Here is a 22,458-nt window from a genome sequence, read left to right as displayed (position 1 = left end):
CTCTCTTATTCTTCCAAGTTGTGTGAATGAATCTCAAGTTTATCATTGTACATCAATAAAAAGTCATACTAAGTGTATTCTTGAACATTGTTATCATTTCATTTTAAAATTATAATTCACTTGTAACCATCTAATTTCAAATTATTACAGTTTACAATTTAAGTGTTGGGACTAGTTATATATCTAAGGCAGCGACACTTAGTGATGGGCATACAAATTGCCATGCTATATTTCATTTTTGGGTTATCTCGCAAGGATGGCTTGTGAACACTCTCAATTATCATGGGCATGACATGCCCATGGTCACTAGTTTTAAACAAGATACGAGGGCCATGTGCCACGCTTGTGATACTCTCTTAGAGTTTACAAAATACTCCCTTATATAGCCAAAAACACCATTTTCATGAGGGGAGACTGTAGGGTTGTTTTTGACGTGCATGTTTGGCCTTTAAAAGTGATGGGAAGATGAAGTCATTTTTAATTGATTTATGCCTTCTTTTGAAGAGGGGTTTATAAAATTATACATATATGATGACTAAAATGGAAAGCAAGTTGCAACCACCCATTTGCAAACGAGTGTCCTACCACTGTGTTGCGTTTTTATTGTAGACTTACACATCTACAATAAACATTTTCCAAAACAAAAATTGTAGCATATACCTTCACCCTTGCTTTGCTTTTGATGACTTGACTTCTTATTGTGAACAATGACCATACTTAAATAAACAATAAGTGCAGTGTTAAATGGAAAAAATTTCAAAACAAAAATTGTAAAAAATTCATATAATTTCCTCCATGTTAAGACATAGAATTTCCTCCACAGTCAGATCCCTCGGACCACAAGGTGGTTTGATTGAACCAAAAACCCGATTTGATCGAACCAAAAACCCGACTCCTCTCCAAAGGCCAAAAGAGGCAAGCGAGACATGTATCTTCTCCATGCAGTAAAAAAATAAAAAGTCATACATTTCATTTTCATACTACATTTTGAATCCCAAGCTCTAGACCTTCATAGTATATATTACGATTAAGAGTGTATTAAAAAAAAGTAGTAATTGGGCGCCCTATTAATTAACCCTTAGTTTGGGTTTATGTAGTCTCATTCACTCCAAGCACCACTTTATTTTTTTAGAAAGTGACGCATACTTCCTTCCATACAACACAAACTTCACTGAAGCACAAATCGCATATGCATCGCGCCCAAAGAAACCATTTGCAGACGACGAGACGAAGTGTATTGCCGAGCGACTGCACGCACAACATCATGTAAGGTTCTTTTGTACAAGTAGTTACTTCAAACACTTTATGCTGTTTGTAGTTGATGGTTGACGTGCGTGTGTGTGCGCGCGCGCGCGCGCGCGTGTGTGTCTGTGTGTGTGTGTGTCTCTGTGTGTGTGAGATGTGTGTGTGTGAGAGAGAGAGAGAGAGAGAGAGAGAGAGAGAGAGACGTTTTCTTTGGTTTGTCTGTTTACCAGCTACGGTTTCACCAAGAGCCCAATCCTGTGCAGTACTGATGCTTGCCATTGGTGGAAACACTGATTCATAAGTTGTTTGCAAAACTGAACAGCCATTGATGCAATATATTGAGCATAATTAGCTTTACAACAATCAAAATTGGATGCAACTTGACAGCAATATATCGAGCAGAATTAGCTTGACAACAATATATCGAGCACAATTAGCTTTACAGCAATCAAAATTGGATGCAACTTGACAACAGTAAACACAACAACAAGCTGGGTTTCTTCGTGAGCTTCTTTCCACACAACGCTACTGCTTCCATGGCTGTTCTATCATTCGAATCATATGGAATGCCCTCACAATGTTGAATCAAGTATGGGATTGGGAGCAAAAAATCTAAATTTGTTATTTTAACATGCACAGAAGGTTGAAAAGGCTCCGGTAAGAAGTAGAAAGTGCTAAGCCATGTAAAAGTGCATAGGAAAAAGCTGAGGCTGTCACACGCACCTGTTGTACTAGGGTGCCACGTGCATATTCTGCGTAATCAGCACACTTAGGATACCTTTTGATGCATGTTGTGAGCCCTTGTCCACGAACTGGCACCATCTAGGTCTAGGAGTCCCATGAGTGACGGAAGGTCATATGTAACCCACTTGCAAGCTGTAAATGTTGTACATGGGTTCCAGGCATTCATTAGACCCATGGTTGGGTGCCCAGAAAGCTCATTTGGAATCTAGTGTCTATGTGTGTGCGACTCCGTCCCAAGACACTAGCAAGGTATTATTTGGCCAACGATGCATTTATGGGATCATGGGCAAGATGTGGACAATCCATAGGCACCTAGTGGGTGCCCATTTACCCAAACACAAAGGTGCAAAGGGCTAGACATAGGAAGGCGCCACATAAAAAGGAGAAAAATGGCAGTTACTGAATATTTTGTCCAAAAGTCTCATGTCAGCCTGTAAAAGCTGGCCAACCAGCACCTATAACTAGTATATATACGTGGCTTGCATAATCATCTGCAGTCATCTCAAGCATATGCGTGTACTTTAGAGCCCCCGGGCAAGCCAGTGAAGGAAAATGTGAGCATCTGGAGGTATCATTGTTTTTCAACCCTCTATGAGAATAGGAAAATGTAGGTAATCTTCAAGTTATCATCGTTTTTCAACCCTCTATTAGAACAGGAAAATGTCAAGAAAGAAGGGCGAGTCTTTGGGAAACCCTAATTTTAGGTCAATCTACAGTCAGGTAGATTCACCTCATTCATTGTACTCATTCAGTTGCAACAATGCAAGCAAATACTCTCTTTGTAGGGGTGTAACATGCAACGGAAGTATTCGTATTGGAGGGTCCTGTCACACAAATGCTCACACCGTCTTCTGTATCCTGAGTTTCGCGAGTTTAGCAATCGACTTTAATGACTTCAAACTTTAAAGAGATATGAGAGAGAGATGAGAACTGTACACCGTATGGGGTCCCGAATTACCCACTGAAGGGCACCCTATCCCGTTACCGAGATAGTATTTGCTTTATTATCTTTAAAGAGATTGACGATAAGCCAAACGCAAGACCTCTGAAGACCAAGTGTTGGGCTGAACTGGACACTGCTGTAGAAGCACCAAAGATGTCCAATATCAAGCCTATGCACTCTTCCCAATGGAATGAGAAGGGAATGCAAAGCTGAGGCTGAGAGAGGGGCTGTTTGGGACTGTTCTAGACTGAGTATGAATGCTGTAAATGCTTATGAATGCTGCGTTTTACCTTCACCAAGTGGTTGGAGCAAAACGATGAGATGATGAATGCTGAAGACTGTATGGATGCAGAAAACGCAAGGTGAACTGTTGGCTGAATGCTGAACTGATGCGATTTGCTGATGTAGAAGTGCTGAATGCTCATGCGTTTGAGGCACCTAGGGTTGTAGGAGACAAACGCTGAGGGATGGTGGCTGAAACTGCAATCACTTATGCTCCTTGTGCTGAAGATGCCAAGCGCTCGAATGCTTATGCTGAATATATTGAATGAATGAATGAATATGATGCTGATCTATTTATATGGACCAAAGGAGCCAGTCGGCTGGCTACAGAGCTGGCCGATTGCTCATGTCCACAATAAATGCATAAAAGATGTATAAAATGCTGAAAATGATGGGAAAAATACCAGCAAATATCCTGATAAATACTAGATGATATCTGGGGTTTCTGCAATGGTCTAGATGCCATGAATGAATGATGTGCAATATGCAGAATGCTTTCTAATGCAAACCGTAAGGTTTCTACTGACTCTACATGCATGAATGCGTCTCTTCAAGTGGGTTAAGGGACTTGGACTGATAGACTGACTTGCTATGGCTGAGAATGACCTATGTAGCTCATGCCTGACTTATCCTGGACTGAGGATTACAATGGGAGCACGGCGTACGACAAATATCATCCTGAATGGTACTAATACTGATACAATGTTGCTAGCTTGTCACCATGCACTACAGTGCAGAGTGCATGTGACAAGGGGGGGCCCTTAAGTGGGTAGTTGGGACCCCATTGAGAGTATTGTGTATGCTCTCTCTCTCTCTCTCTCTCTCTTTATATATATATATATATATATATATATATATATATATATATATTTTCGGTGCGAGGACACCCGCGGGGTGTGGCTAGGCGGTATGGGACACCTAGTCTCATTCTGTTTGGAACAGGGCCCAGCATGTAGCTATGGCCTCTAGCTCGGGGGTGAGTCCGTGTTGAGATATTGAGCTTAACTAGTGCTACGGCGGACATTGATGACTCCCGTGGGTGATAACATTTGCACTTATACCACTGGCATGGTTGGTGAGATCATGGTTGATATGTTGCCAGTGGATGACAGACTGTGTGATAGCCACTTTGGAGTACTAGAGTTATGGCATAGTTATAGCGCCAGCTCATATAGTTGGGTTCACACTATGGACTAACCGTTGTATGTTATTGTAGGAGAGTACTGTCTCTTTATGTATGCACTCTTATCTTTTAGTTATATGGTTGTAGAGAAGAGAAGAAGATAGAAGAAAATTCAGCCATCCATCTCTCTCTCTTGTGTGTGTGTTCGCTTGCAAGGAACTCAAGCTCTCTCTTGTGTGTGTGTTCGCTTGCAAGGAACTCAAGCTCTCCCTCTCCCTCACATTCTTGTTAGTCCGGACGGGCTCTTGTTGGACCTGTGTTAGGATTAGGAGGAGGAGTACACAATATAGAGTATACAAAAGTTGTGAGGGAGAGATGGCACACAACTCAATTAGATTTCCTTGAAGTGAGTACCAAAAAACAAGTACAAAGATAAGCACACACTCTAAGTGAAATAAGAGGGTGTTCTTGTGCACGGGAGAAAAAACCTCCTAGTGAGGGAAAAAGTGCCATCTTGGAGTGTTCACACACCACTTTCCATGACAGATATCTACAAATCCTTCCTGGAGTGATGATTTGAACACGTACATGGCATTAGAGCCATGCCTTCAAGAATTTAGTAGCATGCTTGGGGAATATGGACCCAAGGGATAGGGACAAAAATCTTCGAAGAGACACTTGTCGGCAAGTGTAAAAATAATGTTTCTCAGAAGTAGAAGAGCTCATGCAACTCTAGACCAAATTTCAAATGTAAAGAAAAGTTTAGGTTTGTGAAGGCTTCCATGACTCAGAATCAAACCCAGACTTCAGGTCAACCGAATTCCAAGAAGACTCAGAGGAGTGAGTAGAGTCTCTAGAACATTTGGGAGGGCCGGTGCTTTACTTGTGGCCAGACAGGCCATTGAAAAGAGAGTTGCTTGCAAGCCCAGAAAAAGCAAAAGCCTAAGGGAGCTCACTTGACTAAGATTACAGGTGATCCTAAGATTACTTTCATTCATAACACAGTTCTTGATCATAGTTCTTGCATGGATTGTAATTTTCACATGGTACTTTTCAGACCCAATGATCTCATACGCATGTATGGATTAGCATTGGGAAAAATTTTACACATCATATTTGATCCAGGTAGCACTCACAATTTTATTAATGCCAAATTGGTGTAGAAATTGGGAGTGGAGACCCGTCCAAGTGTCTATCATGTGAACCTGGCAGTGGGGCATGGACAGATCTCGGACAGATGTGTGATCCAGTTGCCTATATCTATCGAGAGTTATTCACATAGTTTGCCATGGCTAATCCTCAGGAGGAACTTCATAATCCTTGATTAGGACAGCATTTAGGGCATCATTAGCAATGGGAGTCTTACCATCATCAGCATCAGTATTAGCACCATTAGCGTAAGCATCAGTACCATCATCATCAGTAGCATGATGATGATGATCATCATCATCATCGTCAGCATCACTAGCAGCAACATCATCATCATGAGGGTTTGGATGACTTGTCGGCAGCCAACAGAACTCAGTTGCGGTAGCCAGCAGGTGGTCTAGGCACAGCAGAAGGCCAAGCGCCAGGGTGTAGGCCATCAGGTGTGGGCAGAAGGGAAATATAAGCCTAGCAATTTATGGCATTTAATGCCTATTTCTTGTCCAAGCAGCAGGCTGACAACTGTCTTGCTGGCCGACCTGTACCTCAGCGTAATATATAGGCAAAATGCATCATTTTCAGTCATTCAGCATTACAGAAGTAGCATTCATCAGTTAGCATGTAGGAGGGGGGTTAGAGGTCACCATTTCAGGGCTGGCCAAGGGCCCAACCATGTACAGACATTATGTCACCTTTTTGTACTATATAAAATACAAGAAAACTTGACACCAACTATCTCTCTCTTCTTCTCTCTCCTTTGTCTTAATCATGTTTATTCTGCATCTTGTTCTTAATCATGCTTAGGACTGTGGATCAGTTCAACAAGGCTTCCGCGCATACAACATTGGTATCAGAGCATTCAGGCTCAGCCACTAAGCATAAGTCTCAAGGAGGTGCACTGATCCAGCAGAAGAATGCAACAGGGTAGCAGATGGAGTGGTTTGCAATAGGAAAAGCATTCCCTGAGAGTATGTACTCAGAACGAGTACATCATTAAGCTCTTAGATCAATTCCAAAGGCCTAGCAATAGCCATGATCAGGTGACCCACCGTTGTGTTAAGGGAAGGGGATAGCAGGCATGGGGACAACAGTGGAACAGATGCTCAGGTCTTTAGCAAGACTTGGAAGTGGAGATCAGAAGTGGAAGGTGTTCAAACAAAAATATCAAAGTCAAAGTTAGAGTTAGAAGTAGCAGGTCAAAGTTAGAAGTCCAAGGAGGAAGGATAACAGAGTGTCCACCCTGTCATCAAGTTTAGCAAGAGGGGATGTCATGTGCACACCCGTGCCATGACTAATCCTCAGCAGGTACTTCATAATCCTTGATTAGGAAAGCATTTAGGGCATCATTAGCAGAAGGAGTCTTACTATCATCAGCATCAGCATTAGCACCATCAGCGTAAGCATAGTACCAGCATCATCAGTAGCAACATCATCATCATTATCAGCATCATGAGGGTCTGGATGACCTGTTTGGGCAGCCACAACAGATCTCAGCTGGCAGCCTAGGTAGGAGGCGACCAAGCTGCCAGGGTGCAGGCCATCAGGTGTGGGTAGAAGGGAAGCAAACACAGCAATTTATGGCATTTAATGCCTATCTCTTGTCCAAGCAGCAGGCCGATAGTAGTCTTCTTGGTGGACCTGTACCTCAACATTATATATAACAATCAAGTCATTCAGCATTACAGAAGTAGCATTCATCAGTTAGCACGTAGAAGGGGGCTAGAGGTCACCCCTCCGGGGCTGGCCAAGGGCCCAACCATGTACAGACATAAAGTCATCTTTTGTACCATATAAAATACAAGAAAACCTGACACCAACTATCTCTCTCTTCTTCTCTCTCCTTTGTCTTAATCATGTTTATTCTGTATCTTGTTCTTAATCAGCTTAGGGTTGTGGATCAGTACATCAAGGCTTCCGTGCATGCAACATTTTTTGTTGATGAATCTAGATAAATCACATGCACTTTGCACTATACTGCATGGCGACAAGATGGCTCATCATCAGTGCATCATTGTACAACAGTAGGACCCTTTAGGATATGATTTTGTCGTATGCCGTGGCCCCATTGTAAGCTAGTCCGGGATATGTCAGGCACAAGCTACTACGTAGGTCTTTCCTCAGCCATAGAGTGTCAGTCAGTCGGTCACTCAAGTCCCTCAACCCATTTGAAGAGAATTGTTCATCTCATGTGCATGTGACCGTTCCCTTAGCCTTTATAACCTTGAGCCATAGCATTATAGCCCAATCAGCATTATAAGCATTATATTCAGCATTATTAACTCATTTAGCAAGTCGCGTAGCAGTAGTAAACCAGCCGACCTGTCTCAGCCAGCTGACCAGCCCTATTCTTACATATAAAATTATAAATACCTAGCGTTGCATTCTAGCATTCATTCATTCAAGCATTCTGCAATTGAGTCATCTAGCGATCAACATCCAGGCTGAAGCGCATCATCCCTCTACTCCTTCCTTGCAGAAAACACAACACATCTCAGCCTGCATATTCAGCCAGCCATCGCTTGCATTTTCAGCATCTCACCGCCATAGAACAGTCCCCAATTCAGCCTCTTCTCTTAGCCTCAGTTTGCAGTCCTCCTACAGCCCCTTGGAAGAGTGCATTGGCATCGAGATTGGTTATTATTGGTGCTTCTACAGCAGTGTGTAGTCAGCCCTACTCTTGGTCTTTTGAAGTCTTAATTTGGCTCATCTACAGTCTCAAAGTTAGTCTTGTAGTTATTCTCCTCAAAGAAATAAAGCAAATACTCCTTCAGTGGGTAATTGGGGCCCAATGTTGTGTACCCCTCTCTCTCTCTCTCTCTCTCTCTCTCTCTCTCTTCGCCCGCTTCTCTCCTTCACTTCGCCTCCTTCTCGGCTGCCTCCCGCCTTCCCCTCCTTCACCGCCTCCCTCCTCGCTGACCCCCCTCCTTCGCTTCGCCTGACCCTTCCGCCTCCCGTGTAGCCACCGCTCCCTTCCTGCTCGCTGCCCACCGTGCGACTGCTGCATGATTGCTGTGCGCCCCCCAGCTGGTTGACTCCACCCTCCACCAACTCCCCCTATCTCTTCGCTTCTCTCTGTTTGCTCGCTTCTCTCTGTTCGCTTCTCTCTCTTCGCTTCGCTTCTCTCACTCCGCCCCCACATGCTCTTCGCTTCTCTCTGCTCGCCCCAAAAGGACTCGGCCATATCTCTCTCTCTCCTTGTAGCCCCCTCCCACCACTCACTCTCTCTCTCTCTCTCTCTCTCTCTCTCTCCCGCTTGCTGCCTATCTTTCTCTCTCTTCGCAACAGCCCCCTCTGGCCTCTCTCTCTGTGGGAAGCGCTGCAGACACGCACAGAGCTCTTCCTATGGCCAAGGGTTAATTAATTTTTAACCCAAAACCAGTCTTTTTCAGCCCAAGACAAGATGGAGAGGATCGACATTGAAGACCTGATCAAGGCAGCCATCCAACAACACAAGAAAGAGACGGACAATGCAATTAATATGGTCAACCGGAGCCTTGTTGACAAAGTCAAGAAGCTTGAAGCGCGGATAGCAGCCCAAGATGCAGAGATTGCAAATCTCAAGAAGGAGATAGAAGAAGCACATGCTCAACATAAGCTCGAGGAAGGTGAAATTCAGCCCGTCATGATGGAGGAGCTGAACACCATCAAGGCCCAAGTGAGAACACTTCAAGAGGGAGAAGAAAAGAAGGCCTGGGAGACCTCCTCGTGGGTGGAGGTGCTCACGAAGACGCAAAAGCAAGTAGATGAAATGGAGAAATGGATAGAAGTGGTCAAGAAAGGTAAGAACAAGGAGGCCGAAAGCACATCTACCTCGAAGATTATCAACCTAACCATTGAGGAGGAACAAAGAAGAAAGACAAGGGAACTTTATGTGTGGATCACGGGTCTTAAGGACGGTGACAATGTAGAGGAGGAAGCCAAAGATTTATACACACACATGGGCATTTCGAGGCCTACACACACGGGGGCTTGGAGAGTGGGCAAGAAAGACAAGAATGGACGAGAGAGCTCGAAGGAGAGAGCTCTCATTTTACGCTTTCCCACCTTGGAGGCCAAGAAGGATTTCTTGGCCAAGCGCTCCGTCTTAAGAAAACGGGCATCTTTTTAGGAGATGACCTTACCTTGGCACAGCTAGCACATATGAGGGAGTGCATGCCGGAGATTAGGGCAGCCAGAGAAAAAGGGAAGCTAGCATTTTACAGAGGAGGCAGAGTGGTGCTACTAGAGAGACGCACCACCTGACGGTGCGAGACCTATGGGACCAGTCTGAGACTTGCAGTATGGAACTGCAACGGAGCATTGAGACTAGATGTGGGGGCCTTTAGAGGACAGCTTCAGAGATAGGGACATCATCTTCTACTCGGAGACACATCAGGCCCCAGGCAGCACATTACCGAGAGTGGCGGGATACAGATGGGAGACGACTTGTAGACAGGAGGCTCGTTTGAAGCATGGTGGTCGCGGATCTGGAGGAGTTGCAGTTCTTTTTAGAGAGGAGCTTCAGCCACTCATTTATGTTATGCGCCGTGATGAGAGTGCGAGGTACATGTGGGTCAGAGTGAGGGCAGATGAGGGTAGATCCCTATACATTGCTATATGTTACTTTCCACCCAGCACATCTCATTATGCAGCGCCCAAGGGGCAATCTCCATATATGATTCTAGATGAGGACATATGGGAGTTCTCCAGGGAGGGAGATGTTATCATACTTGGGGACTTTAATGCTCGAACGGCTCAGTACCAGACCTCCTTCTTTGACACTTAGGAGGAGATGTGGAGAGAGATAGATGTGGAGGAGATGTGTTTGACCCGGAGATCACAGGATGAGGTGGAGTGTACTGAGTATGGGAGATACCTCTTGGAGATGGGGACTGCACATGGGCTGGCCATTTTAAATGGCCTAGAGAGGTATCCACTTGCCAGTGGCTTTACTTGCTTTCCACACAGACATGGGGCCAGCACAGTGGATTATGTTTTAGCCTCGCCAACCTTCATCCCGAGTATCGAGGATTTTGCGATTGTCCCCAGGCCCATGGGAGTTACGGTGGATCATGCACTTCTCTCCTTTACGGTGGATTTCCACTACAGTACCCGCCAGGTTGGGCAGTCCTCCTATCACCCGAGATATACCTTCTGTAGAGAGAGTGATGGAGTATACACCGCAGAGATCTACAGCTTGTTGAGTACAGAGGATCCACAGAGGCCATTAGCAGAGCTCACATAGATCCTGACAGAGGCTTTACATACAGCTGCAGCGACGGCCTTCCCACACACGCAACCCACAGTACGACCACGTCCTGGGAGCATGCGCCAGAATAGTTGGTATGATGATGACTGTAGGGAGCTCAGAGCCCGGCTACAGAGAGAGGTGGCCACAGGTGTTTTACTACATATAGACACTGGACAGTCACGCATCATCTTCCGATCCCTCATTCGGCGGAAGAAGAGAGCATTCTTAGCTCTACTGGAGAGAGACATCTATCCGTTGTTTTTGAGTCAGGATTCTGGGGAGGCCTGGAGATTGCTTAGAGAGCACCCCCCGCCTCCGGCCATTACCTCTCCAGATACATGGGGCGAGTATGCAGCCTCCCTCTACACAGTACCAGAGCAGCCACCACTACCGAACCCTCCAGAGCAAAGCAGAGATGGTGAGGAGGGCCATCAACAGATTGCATACAGGGAGGGCACAGGATCATGAGGGCATTGTAGCCGAGCATTTCATACATGCTGGAGATATGATTGTAGACTTGCTAGCTCTCATGTTTAATAGAGCCATGTGTGAGGGGTTTCCTGGGACTTGGAGTACTTCCACGATTGTGCCGGTACCCAAGTCTGGAGATCCGAGCCTGCCGACTAACTACCGCACCATTATGATTGGTCACTCCTGGCCAAGCTATATGCCTCTATTCTTGAGCAGGAGTTGAGCAGATGGGCAGAGAGACAAGGGGTCCGAGCTCAGGGACATTCTCTACTTTGGATCATATCTTTACCCTCAAGGCTATCATTGAGGAGGGCAGAGCACATGGGAGGAGGATCTACTGTGGCTTTGTGGATTTCCGCAAGGCCTTTGACACAGTGCCCAGAGCTAGACTGATGCGCAGGCTGCAAGACTTGGGGTTTCCATGTGAGCTCATTTGGGGTATTATGGCACTTTATGAGACAGTAGTTGGGCAGGTGCGGACTTAAGAGGGTCTTTCCCAGCTAGTACACTCCACTATAGGGGTGAAACAGGGCTGCCCGCTCTCTCCGACTCTATTTTGACTATACATTGATGAGATCTTTGATTATATTGGGACACGAGGGGACAGAGGAGCCCGGTTGGCTGGCACTTGGATACCTCTACTGTTATATGCTGATGATATTGTGCTTATAGCAGACTCACCAGAGGGTATGCAGAGGCACTTGGATACTTTACATGCTTATGCACATGACAGTGGGCTCTCAGTTAACCTTGGTAAGACCAAGGTTATGGTGTTTAACACTACAGCTCAGTCGGTTTGGAGATCAGCGCCTATTTTCACATATGGGCAGGAGACAATGGAGTATTTTCACATATGGGCAGGAGACAGTGGAGTATGTTGACTCATACACATATCTTGGAGTGGTGTTCACTGGGCCCACATTTTCCATGAGGGGGGCAGCAGAGGCCAGATTGACTAGAGGATATGCAGCACTAGGAGGTCTAGAGAGGATGTGCTCACAGGTACAGTTTCAGGAGCCACGCACTAAGCTGTGGCTTTTTGACACGCTGGTCACATCGACTATGCTGTATGGAGTACAAATCTGGGGGCCTAGCCTAGATCGTCACAGTCGATCAGGATGCACATACGATGGATGGAGATCGATGGAGAGACCACTTGTGTCCATGATCTCCAAGATGATTCGGGCTAAGGCCTCGCTACCCCATGAGATTATTAGAGCCGAGATGGGAGCACCACCGATCGTAGTCGAGGCTCTTGCTAGATCAGTGTCCTTCATTCATAGCACCTGGGAGCTTCCCCGACACCGGTATGCACGACTTGCTTTAGAGTCCTCTCATCAGCTAGCCATGGAGGGAGACACTTCATGTTGGTATGTGCAGATAGCATCCTAGTTTGAGCTCCACGGGTTCAGTTTAGACAGACTTCCACCCTTCCAATAGTCTCTGGAGGCACCCTCTCTCACCTTGACACATTCTGAGATTAGTAGAGTCATCAGATAGGACCTCATTCAGTTTGACACTAGGAGGACATGGCTAGAGCCCTCACAGGAGTTGGGGACGAAGATGGCTTTCTATAGAGACCATCTTCTCCGCACCACTGAGGATGGCTTTATACTTAGACCGAGCTACATGGATACCCATCTGTCTCATGGATTGAGGTGTGCCATTGGGCAGATCCGTACCTCTTCACATTAGTTAGAGATGGAGACAGGCAGATTTAGAGGCATACCTCCAGGGGACAGAATTTGTCAGATTTGTTGGATAGAGCCAGAGACGGAGGAGCACTACATCTGTCGCTGCACAGCATATTATGAGATTCGAGGGCGCTACCATTGCCTTTTCAGAGAGGGATTTGGACCACTGGCTAGAGTCATGGACTATTGTGATTAGCGATGCTTGGGTTTTTATCTCCTGGAGTTCCGCAGGCTCAGAGAGTCCATTATCAGGAGCAGACGCCTGACTGGTAGGGAGTCCACACAGAGACAGATTACTGACTTCTTTAGAGGGACTACCCGGGAGGGCACACAGCCGACAGCCCAGCAGTGGGCACCCCGTGGGACTCTAGTTGAGAGAGCTATCCAGTTGGGCAGATCTAGACGCCGGAGGGTTCGCGGATCCTCACATTGGGGACGGTGCCTACACCGGAGGATTTAGAGCATCATTGTGAGGCATCGGGCTCGTCCGACCAGGCATCTCACTATGGCAGATATCCAAGCCATCCGGTAGAGACCCATGCTAGAGCTCCTAGGATGATTACGACTCCAGCCATATACTGTTGTACTCACTGTCACTTTTGTACTCCCTCATATTCATGTATTCATGTATCCATGTACTCATGTACCCCATTTTGACTAGTAGCATTAGCTTCCCACTCTCCCTAGTTGCTACTTCCGGATGCCCCCTACTGATGTATTGTGGGGCTAGATACTTACCTTCAGTTCTTTCTTTTCTTTTCCAACAGTGTATCAGATGTCACATGGTTGTAACTTTTGTATCATAGGTCACTTTGGCCTTTTGAAGATGTTAATATAACATTTCATTTCATTTCATTTCTCTCTCTCTCTCTCTCTCTCTCTCTCTCTCTCTCTCTCTCTCTCTCTCTCTCGCGCTCTCTATTTCTTAAAGTTTGAATCACGAAACTCAGGATACAGAAGGCGGTGTGAGACTTTGTGAGATAGGATCCTTTATCTACGCATAGTTCCGTTGCATGTTACATTGGTATCAGATTTAGCTTGTCCTCACACACCGCATCCTAGCGTGAGAGCATCCTTGGATGGTCAAACTTCGCTCCGGCACGACCACCGACTTGAGCGAAATGTCTACAGAGGAGAGTACACACCATCAGGAAGATGTCTCCCTCGAAGGAGACCATCTTCTTCCACCACCACCAGATACCATAGCTCTACTCAGAGCTTAGAACCACCTTCTTATGGAGCGTCTCCATCTCTTGGAGGGAACTGCAGCAAAACCCACTCCACCAGCTACCCTTGACTTCATTTGTCTTTTCTTTGAGATGGAACAACAAAGACGAGAAGATGAGGCCAGACAGCGGGAAGAAAAAAGTAGCCTACCAGCGAGTAAAATCCAGAAAACGCAGCAAAACAAGGCTGCAAATCTGAAAACGCAGAGGTGAAAAGGGGCAGTAGATAGGGCAGAATCTGGAAACGCAGAAGTGAAAGGTACCACAAAGCCTCTAATCAACCAATTGGCAAACCGACTGCTGCAAACAACCTGTAGATGAAGAAATGCAGCACAAACAGTGCTGCTGCCTTGAAATAGAGCAGGCCGATAGCTGTACAGGAGTTCCAGGGGTCAAGTCTGACGAAGATTGACCACAAATCTGTAGTGGTGAAGTGCCTGGAAGAGGGCAGACCGACCAGCAGCAGCAGAACTGAGAAAAAATGCAGGAGAGAGAGGAGGGAGCAACAAACACTGCAAGTCGCCGACGCTTTGATACCATGATAGAATGCACAACAGAAGATGGGAAAGTGGAAACACAGGAGAGAGCGAGAGAGAGAGATGGAGAGAAAACATAGGCGTATACCTGCTCTCAATATCACCAAACAAGAAAACAAGTCCCGAGCAAGAGGGGAAGAAGACCTCGTATGTGAGGGACTACAGCAAGCCAATATGCAGAGGCACTAAGGCATGCAAGAGGCAAATACCCAAGTCTAGTCTGAGGAGGGAATTGTCAGAATACGCAGCGGAGATGATGACCAAATCTGGGAACACGAGCAAAAACGCAGGCAGGAAAACAGCACAAGAGAGAGAGAGAGATGTAGGCGTGTAACTCTGCTCTATATACACAAGAAGATCCCGAGAAATGATGCAAAAAGTGGTATGGGGCTGGGGGCCTATATATATGCCCCCACATCAGCAGTCGGCCTGTTGTAGGGCAGCCGACTGGACACAGAAATCCTCCACGACTGATAAATACAGTCGGCCAGCATCACAATAGGTCGGCCAGCAGCAGAGGAGTCCCACGACTCATACAGTGCAGTCGGCCAGGCTCTGGGTCCACGTGCCACTACTAGACTGCCTCCCAAAACACAGAAAAAATGGAAAAAATAGGGGAAAAAAATACGGGGAGTGAGGAAAAATGATAAAACACCTGATAAGGGCGGGCACACCCACAACAAAGGCCCTGGTGTATAAAACTGAACAGGAGATGACTTCTAACACCCCCTCTCAGCTCCTGGCTGTGTAACCAACCACTGGGAGCTGGGGTGCCGCCTGAGCAAATCCTGAGAGAGCGACTTCGTGAAGAGGTCCACCGTACTGTCCTCCGTCGAACAGAACTCTAGCAAGATGTCATCAGCAACTATCTGTTCACGAACAAAGTGCCTTTGGATGACCATGGGTTCCTCTAGTGGAAGCCCAAACCTGCAATGTAACCTCCTGTTGCTCCGTAAAACTGCTCCTGGGCCATAAGTAGATCTCCTCGTGTCCGGATCTCCTCCCCAACCCGAGTCACTCCAACCGTGGAGTCGGACTCCATCAATCAATCCCCCTCCTGTGTACAAGAGTCCATGATCCTTCGCATGCCGCAGAAACCACAGGAAACGCAAAAAGTCACAGAGACATCACACTGCTCACAAGGATCAACACCTGTTACGGTGCACAAACAAGTCCTGGAAACCTGATGAAACCTGTCAACCACCCCCTCTGAATCCGGAACCACAAAGCCTGGAGAAACCACCTCCTTCTGCAAGTAAGCACCTGCCCCCTGCCTGGCTTTCTGAAAGGTCCCCGTGGAAAGAACATCCTCAACAGCTGGAAGTTCTATGTCCCGAACACTACGAGACATCAGAGCATAAGTGACCTGTTCAGCTTCCTCTGACTCACGAACACAAGAACTACCAACATCAGTACTGGAAAGTTCCTGCCAACTGCTGCCATCTACTGGCAAGCTATCCACCACCTGGTCTCGGAAAGCCCGCACCTGCAGCGTATCCACACTTAAGTGGCCATTACCAGACTGCCACTCATCACAAACCTGAGGACCTGGGAGAGAGAGTGCTGAAAGCCTGTAAACTCCATTCTCCACTCCACCTTCCCAAACCACTTGGCCTGTTGCTTTGTCCCGGAGAGCAACAAAATGCTCATCAAACTCCACCCGTACGCCAGTCTTGCAAACCTGATGCACTGACAACAGATGAAAACCAACTGCCGGAACGTACAACACCTGGGAGGAATGCTTCCCCCCTCTGCCATCGGGAACTATCTCCATCCTGCCCTCACTGTGAACTGGGATAGTGGACGTATCCCCAGTAAGAATATGACCAGAAAGCCTGCAGAGATCCTGTAAACAAAACGGGAAGGAGTCATGTGCCTGGAAGCACCACTATCGAGAATCCACTCCCGAGTATCCGTTGCGGAGAGTCCTCCAATCTCCTCCCTGCTTGAAGAAAATGAAGCATCGGTGTCCATCACCTCCAGGTGCACAAAAGCCGGAGTCTTCATGATTGCTGCTGAGAAGTCTTCACCCTTCTCGGTCTTCCGCTTGGGACACTGCCTCCAGTAGTGGCCTTTCTTGCCACAATCATTATGAAGGCACTCAAGGGTTAGGGTTAGGGTTTACACAAGTTCAAGCAGGCGTGGAAACCAAGATGCAGAGAGAACACGACTTCAGTATGCTTGATTGATGAAAAAGTGAAGTACAATAGCCACATGATATTGACCCTAAAGATAAGTGTTCACATGTCCGGCCATAAATGTGCCGGGTGGACCAAAACACTTATAAACTGCATATAAGTGAAACTGAGCTAAACTGGGGGAAAAAACCTCCACTAACTGAAGTAAAAAGTGCCCCAGTAATCTACTGATGATCACTAGCACTCCTCTGGGTGCATACACAGCATAAAACCCAACAAACCCCCCTGGAGTGATATGTGATCACTGTACATCATCCACCAAAAGGAAACAAATTCAAAGCATTGCGGAATGCTTCAAATTTCGGATGTGGTAATGCCTTGGTGAAGATGTCTGCCACATTCTGATCTGTAGGACAGTAGATCAGACTGATATCTCCTGCCTGGAGTCTCTCCCGAACAAAATGATAGTGAATCTCAATGTGTTTCGTGCGAGCATGAAACACAGGATTCCTGGCCACAGCAATGGCACTCTGACTATCAGTATAGATAGGTGTAGGCTCCTCCACTGAAATATCCATATCAGTCATGAGACGATGCAGCCAAACACACTCAACAGTAGTAGTGTAGGCTGCTCTGTACTCTGCCTCACAAGACGAAGTGGCCACTGTGGTCTGTTTCTTGCTTAGCCAAGAAATGCATGAAGAGCCAAGGAAGAAACAATTCCCACTAGTGGAATGTCTGGTATCAAAATCACCAGCCCAATCTGAATCACTGTAAGCGTGTAATTGCATGTCACCCCCCTCAGGATAAAGCAATCCAAGAGACAAGGTACCCTGCAAATAACGGAATACACGCTTCACAGCTTGCCAATGTGACAACCGTGGGCTGTGCATGAATCTGCTCAACTGAGAGACTGCATACTGAATATCTGGCCTTGTATTACACAAGTAAATAAGGCACCCAACAGCCTGAGCATATGTAGTGGCATCAAAGGAAACACTGTTATCTTGTAGTGACAGTTTCATCCCAGGCTCCATAGGAGTACTAATAGGCTTGCAATCCTGAAATTTAAACTTCTCCAGAAGTTTAGTAACATAACGTGATTGCAACAACCCAATGCCTCTGTTATCCTGCACAAACTGTATGCCCAAATAGTAATGTACAAGGCCCAAGTCAGACATGTCAAATGTCTGTTGCAGTATCTCCTTAAAAGCTGCAATTTTGTCATCATTTGATCCCATGAGCAAGAGATCATCCACATAAAGACTGATGACCAGCAGATCTGTCTCTTCTTTCTTTACATACAGAGTGGCCTCTGATGGACTGTTCACAAATCCCTGAGTGAGTAGAAAAGCATCTATTTTTGCATACCAAGCTCGTGGAGCTTGTTTCAAACCATACAAGGCCTTTTTCAGCCTGCAAACTTTCCCCTCATGACCATGTTCTGCAAATCCCATGGGCTGAAATACATAAACTTCCTCCTCGAGGTCCCCATGTAGAAATGCAGTCTTTATGTCCAACTGGTGAACAACCCAACCACGATGTGCAGCCAATGCAATGACACACCTAAGTGTCGACATACGGGATGTAGGAGCAAATGTCTCCTCATAATCAATGCCCTTCTTCTGTGCATAGCCCTTTGCAACTAGACGGGCTTTGTACCTGTCAATGGATCCATCTGCATGTCTTTTCAACTTATAGACCCACTTAGTACCAATTGCTTTCTTGCCTTTGGGCAGATCAACCAAATCCTATGTTTGATTCTTTTTAATAGAATCAAACTCATCCTGCATGGCTTTGTTCCAATGCACATTATCTCGTGCATCCACAAATGAATCAGGCTCATCATCATCCTGTAAACTGGCTGCCATAACCAGATTCAAATCCATGATGTGTGCATGCTCATTGGTCCTTGTTTCCCTACGAGTACGACCAGCAAGAGGACCCTCTAAATGGCTGTCCTGTAATGTCCTCAAATACCATCTAGGTATGTGTCTGACCTGTGGTGCCTGCTGCCCCATATTTGGTTCAGCTTCTGGCTCATTTGGCTGCTGAATTTCTGCACCACCTACATCATTTGCTGGCTGTCCTGTACCCTCATGAGTTGGATCACCAACTGTGGAATGAAACTCCATGGGTAGTAGACCTTCAAACACATCATTTTCAGCCTGATTTGCCTCATAACCAGCCATGGATATTTCTGATTTTTCATCAAAAATCACATCCCGACTGATGAATATCTTCCTGGATAGTGGGTCATATAACCTGTAGCCCTTGCTCTCACGGCTATACCCAACAAAAATGCATTTTGTGGCTTTATCATCCAGCTTCCTCCTCAACTCTTTGGGTATGTGTGCATATGCAAGACACCCAAAGATACGAAAATGCGATACAGAAGGCTTGCGGCCATGCCAAGCCTCAAAAGGAGTAATAGAAACCAATGCCTTTGTGGGACATCGATTCAAAATATGACAAGCACACATTACTGCTTCCACCCAAAAGATATGTGGTAGCCTTTTTGCCTTTAGCATACATCTGGCCATCTCCATGAGTGACCGATTCTTCCTTTCTGCAACCCCATTCTGCTGTGGAGTGTAAGGAGTAGTATACTGATGTTTTATACCTCTACTCCCAAGAAAGGAATTTAGCATATGTGACATATATTCCCCCCCTCGGTCAGAACGGAGAGTCTTCACCTTGCATCCTGACTCTGTCTCAGCAAGTGCTACAAAGGCCAAAAATGCATCATATACCTGTGATTTCTGTGTCAACGGATAGACCCAGCATATACGAGAGAAGTCATCAATAAATGTTGCAAAATAGAAGCAACCACCTAATGACTTCGTCTGCATGGGACCACAAAGATCACTGCGTATAAGTTGCAACTTTGCAGTTGCTCTTAGAGCCTGATCACGTGGGAAGGAAAACCTGTGCATTTTTCCCAAAATACATCCTTCACAAATGTGATCTGGAGGCTTCTCCATGAGAGGTAGATCTGTAAACATGTTATGTCGCTGCATAAGCATAAGACTACCAAAATTTACATGCCCCATGCGAGCATGCCATAACTCCGCATCAAGCATAGCTGGAGTAAGAGTGAATGCATGATAAGCAGACTGATCCACTGGCTGAAATGCATCCAACTGATAAAGTCCATGACATAGTGTACCAGTAAGCATCAAGGTCAAGGCATTAGCTTTGTCTCTGACCATGCATTTATCATCATCAAAGTGGACTTGCATTCCACAATGTGCTAAAGAAGAAATGGACAACAAATTCTTCTTTATCCGTGGTACATATAAGGCATCTGTAATGCGGAGAATGGAGCCATCAATGGCTGTGAGCTGAATCTCCCCAATGCCACGAACTGGATATGAAGCATTGTTGGCACACTGAACAGTTTTGCCAACAGGGGCAGGGCCAACATGACTAAACAAATCCCTGCGAGATGTGATATGCTTTGAGGCACCACTATCAAAATACCAAGTACATGCATGCTCTGTCAAACTGAGTGCCTGTGAAGACCAAGAGGCATCATAGCTGCATGTATAAAAACAGTAATCCCTGTCCTCAACAAAAGAAGCAGTCTCTGGAGGAGCTTTAGAAGCATCATTGACAGACATCCCAGCTTCCTTTGCCTTCTCTTTGGCAATCCTCTTCCTACATTCAGTGATGTAGTGACCTGGCTTCTTACAGTAATGACATTTGCCCTTCTTCTTGGGCTGTCCATCACTTTTCTTGGTATCCTGTGAAGAACCACCATCACCTGAGTTTTGATTTGCACTCTTTGGCTGAGTTTTTCCTTTCCCCTTTTGACCTGTAGTAAATGCTTGTTCAGCATTTGTATTCATATTCATATTCTTCCTCATTTGCTCCTCTTGTAGTAAGAGAGCAACAAGTTCCTGATACTTGAGGGGTTCAACAGCATTGCTCATGCTGAGGTTCAAAGAGGTATGAAAAGCCAAGTAAGATCTTGGCAAAACGTGCAAGATGGTGGACACAAGCTGTGTCTCAGGAATAATCTCATCCACATTGATGAGTTGCTCTCTCAAATCCTGCAGCTTGTTCAAGTGGCTAGACATATCATCTCCTTCATTCATCTTCTGATTTTCCAGTTCTCTTTTCAAAAATGAGATCCTAGCCTCATTACGAGCAGCATACATCTGCTCCAAAGTCACCCATGCATTCTGTGAAGAGCCAGCTGAACGAATATGAGGTATAATGGACCTCTGTACTGACAATGCAATGAGTGACAAAGCTTGTGCATCCCTGGCATCCCATGTCTTTTGAGCATTTGTTCTCTGAACAGGCAATGGCTGTCCTGGAGCCTGTACCTGTTGTCCTCGTCCACGAGCACCCCCTTGGGGAGGAGTCTCTGGAGCCAATGGACCTGGACATGGTTCATCACCACTAACAAAATCCCAAAGACCTTTTGCCACAAGCACATTTTTCAGCATAAAACTCCACAAGGAGTAGTTCGTGCCATCCAATTTGTCTTCCTTAGACAAATATGTGAATACATCACTTTGCTGTTGATTTGCCATTATGCTTTACGCACAATGTTGTACCTGTTTACCAAAAAACCCAATAGCAGAAACCCTGATAACAACTGTACTCAACTGAATACAGTTCACCCAAATATGCCTGCACTCTCAATCCTCTGAATGTGCAGCTCAATGCACCAATGACTGAGTAGAGCAGCAAATGGCGTACACAATGCCAAAATGCCCCAAAAATGCCCAAATTTGCTGCACCCAAACTGTGCAAAAAACCTGTATTGTTCTTTGCTAGAAAATCTGCCTGTTGTGCCTGTATATTTTTCACAGAGAAAATAAAAATGCCCAAAAACTGAATTTTAATGCTTACCACTGAATGACTGTGTAGCTTGTGGTATTTCTGCAGGTACTGATCACCAAAGTGCAAGTACAGATGACTGTACTTCACAGGACTGATGTAGGTGGAAGTACTGTGCAGGGAGCGCTTACTGTATGGGCAGGTACAGTTCTGTGTTGGGCGAGCAGGTACACGTCAGGTACAGAATGCGCAGGTTTGTACAGTCGCCAGGTGTGTACAGTCGCCAGGTACGGAGGCAAGTGTACGGGCAGCAGGCGCACAGGTGAATGTGTAGCTGAAGGCGCACAGGTGTACGGGTAGAAGGCGGCGCAGTACAGTAGTTGTAGGCGACGAGTAGTTGTAGGCGACGAGTATAGTGCGCACGTGTGACTGAAGGCGGCGCAGAGGTGTACGGATGCTGTACGGGCAGCAGATGCTGAGACCTCAGTACGGCGCACAACACTGGCAATGTACGGGCAGGGCAGAGCAGCTTCAATGCTCTGATACCAATTGAAGGCACTCAAGGGTTAGGGTTAGGATTTACACAAGTTCAAGCAGGCGTGGAAACCAAGATGCAGAGAGAACACGACTTCAGTATGCTTGATTGATGAAAAAGTGAAGTACAATAGCCACATGATAGTGACCCTAAAGATAAGTGTTCACATGTCCGGCCATAAATGTGCCGGGTGGACCAAAACACTTATAAACTGCATATAAGTGAAACTGAGCTAAACTGGGGGAAAAAACCTCCACTAACTGAAGTAAAAAGTGCCCCAGTAATCTACTGATGATCACTAGCACTCCTCTGGGTGCATACACAGCATAAAACCCAACACATTACAGGTCC

At 46.0% G+C, this 22,458-nt stretch overlaps 1 protein-coding gene across 6 annotated transcripts in view; it reads left to right on the top strand.

Moving 5' to 3' along the window:
- The first annotated feature begins 1,117 nt into the window (after positions 1 to 1,117).
- Positions 1,118 to 22,458, top strand: part of MEE13 (myosin heavy chain-like protein) — a 93,887-nt gene continuing 72,546 nt past the window's right edge. For 2 of the 6 annotated variants that reach the window (XM_086816745.1, XM_086816747.1), the window contains exons 1-2: positions 1,141 to 1,266; positions 1,476 to 1,834. The gene's annotated coding sequence lies outside the window, so the exon portion shown is untranslated. Of the gene's footprint in view, positions 1,267 to 1,475; positions 1,835 to 22,458 lie in introns of those variants that run through there. The other 4 variants (XM_086816744.1, XM_086816743.1, XM_086816746.1 and 1 more) reach the window with 4 other exon arrangements.

Source organism: Cibotium barometz, chromosome 22 (assembly GCF_041138505.1).
Source record: "Cibotium barometz isolate CiBa-2024 chromosome 22, ASM4113850v1, whole genome shotgun sequence".
In the NCBI taxonomy this organism is placed as follows: domain Eukaryota; kingdom Viridiplantae; phylum Streptophyta; class Polypodiopsida; order Cyatheales; family Cibotiaceae; genus Cibotium; species Cibotium barometz.
The sequence above is the reverse complement of the archived record's forward strand: the minus strand, read 5'-3'. Positions and strand labels throughout refer to the sequence as shown.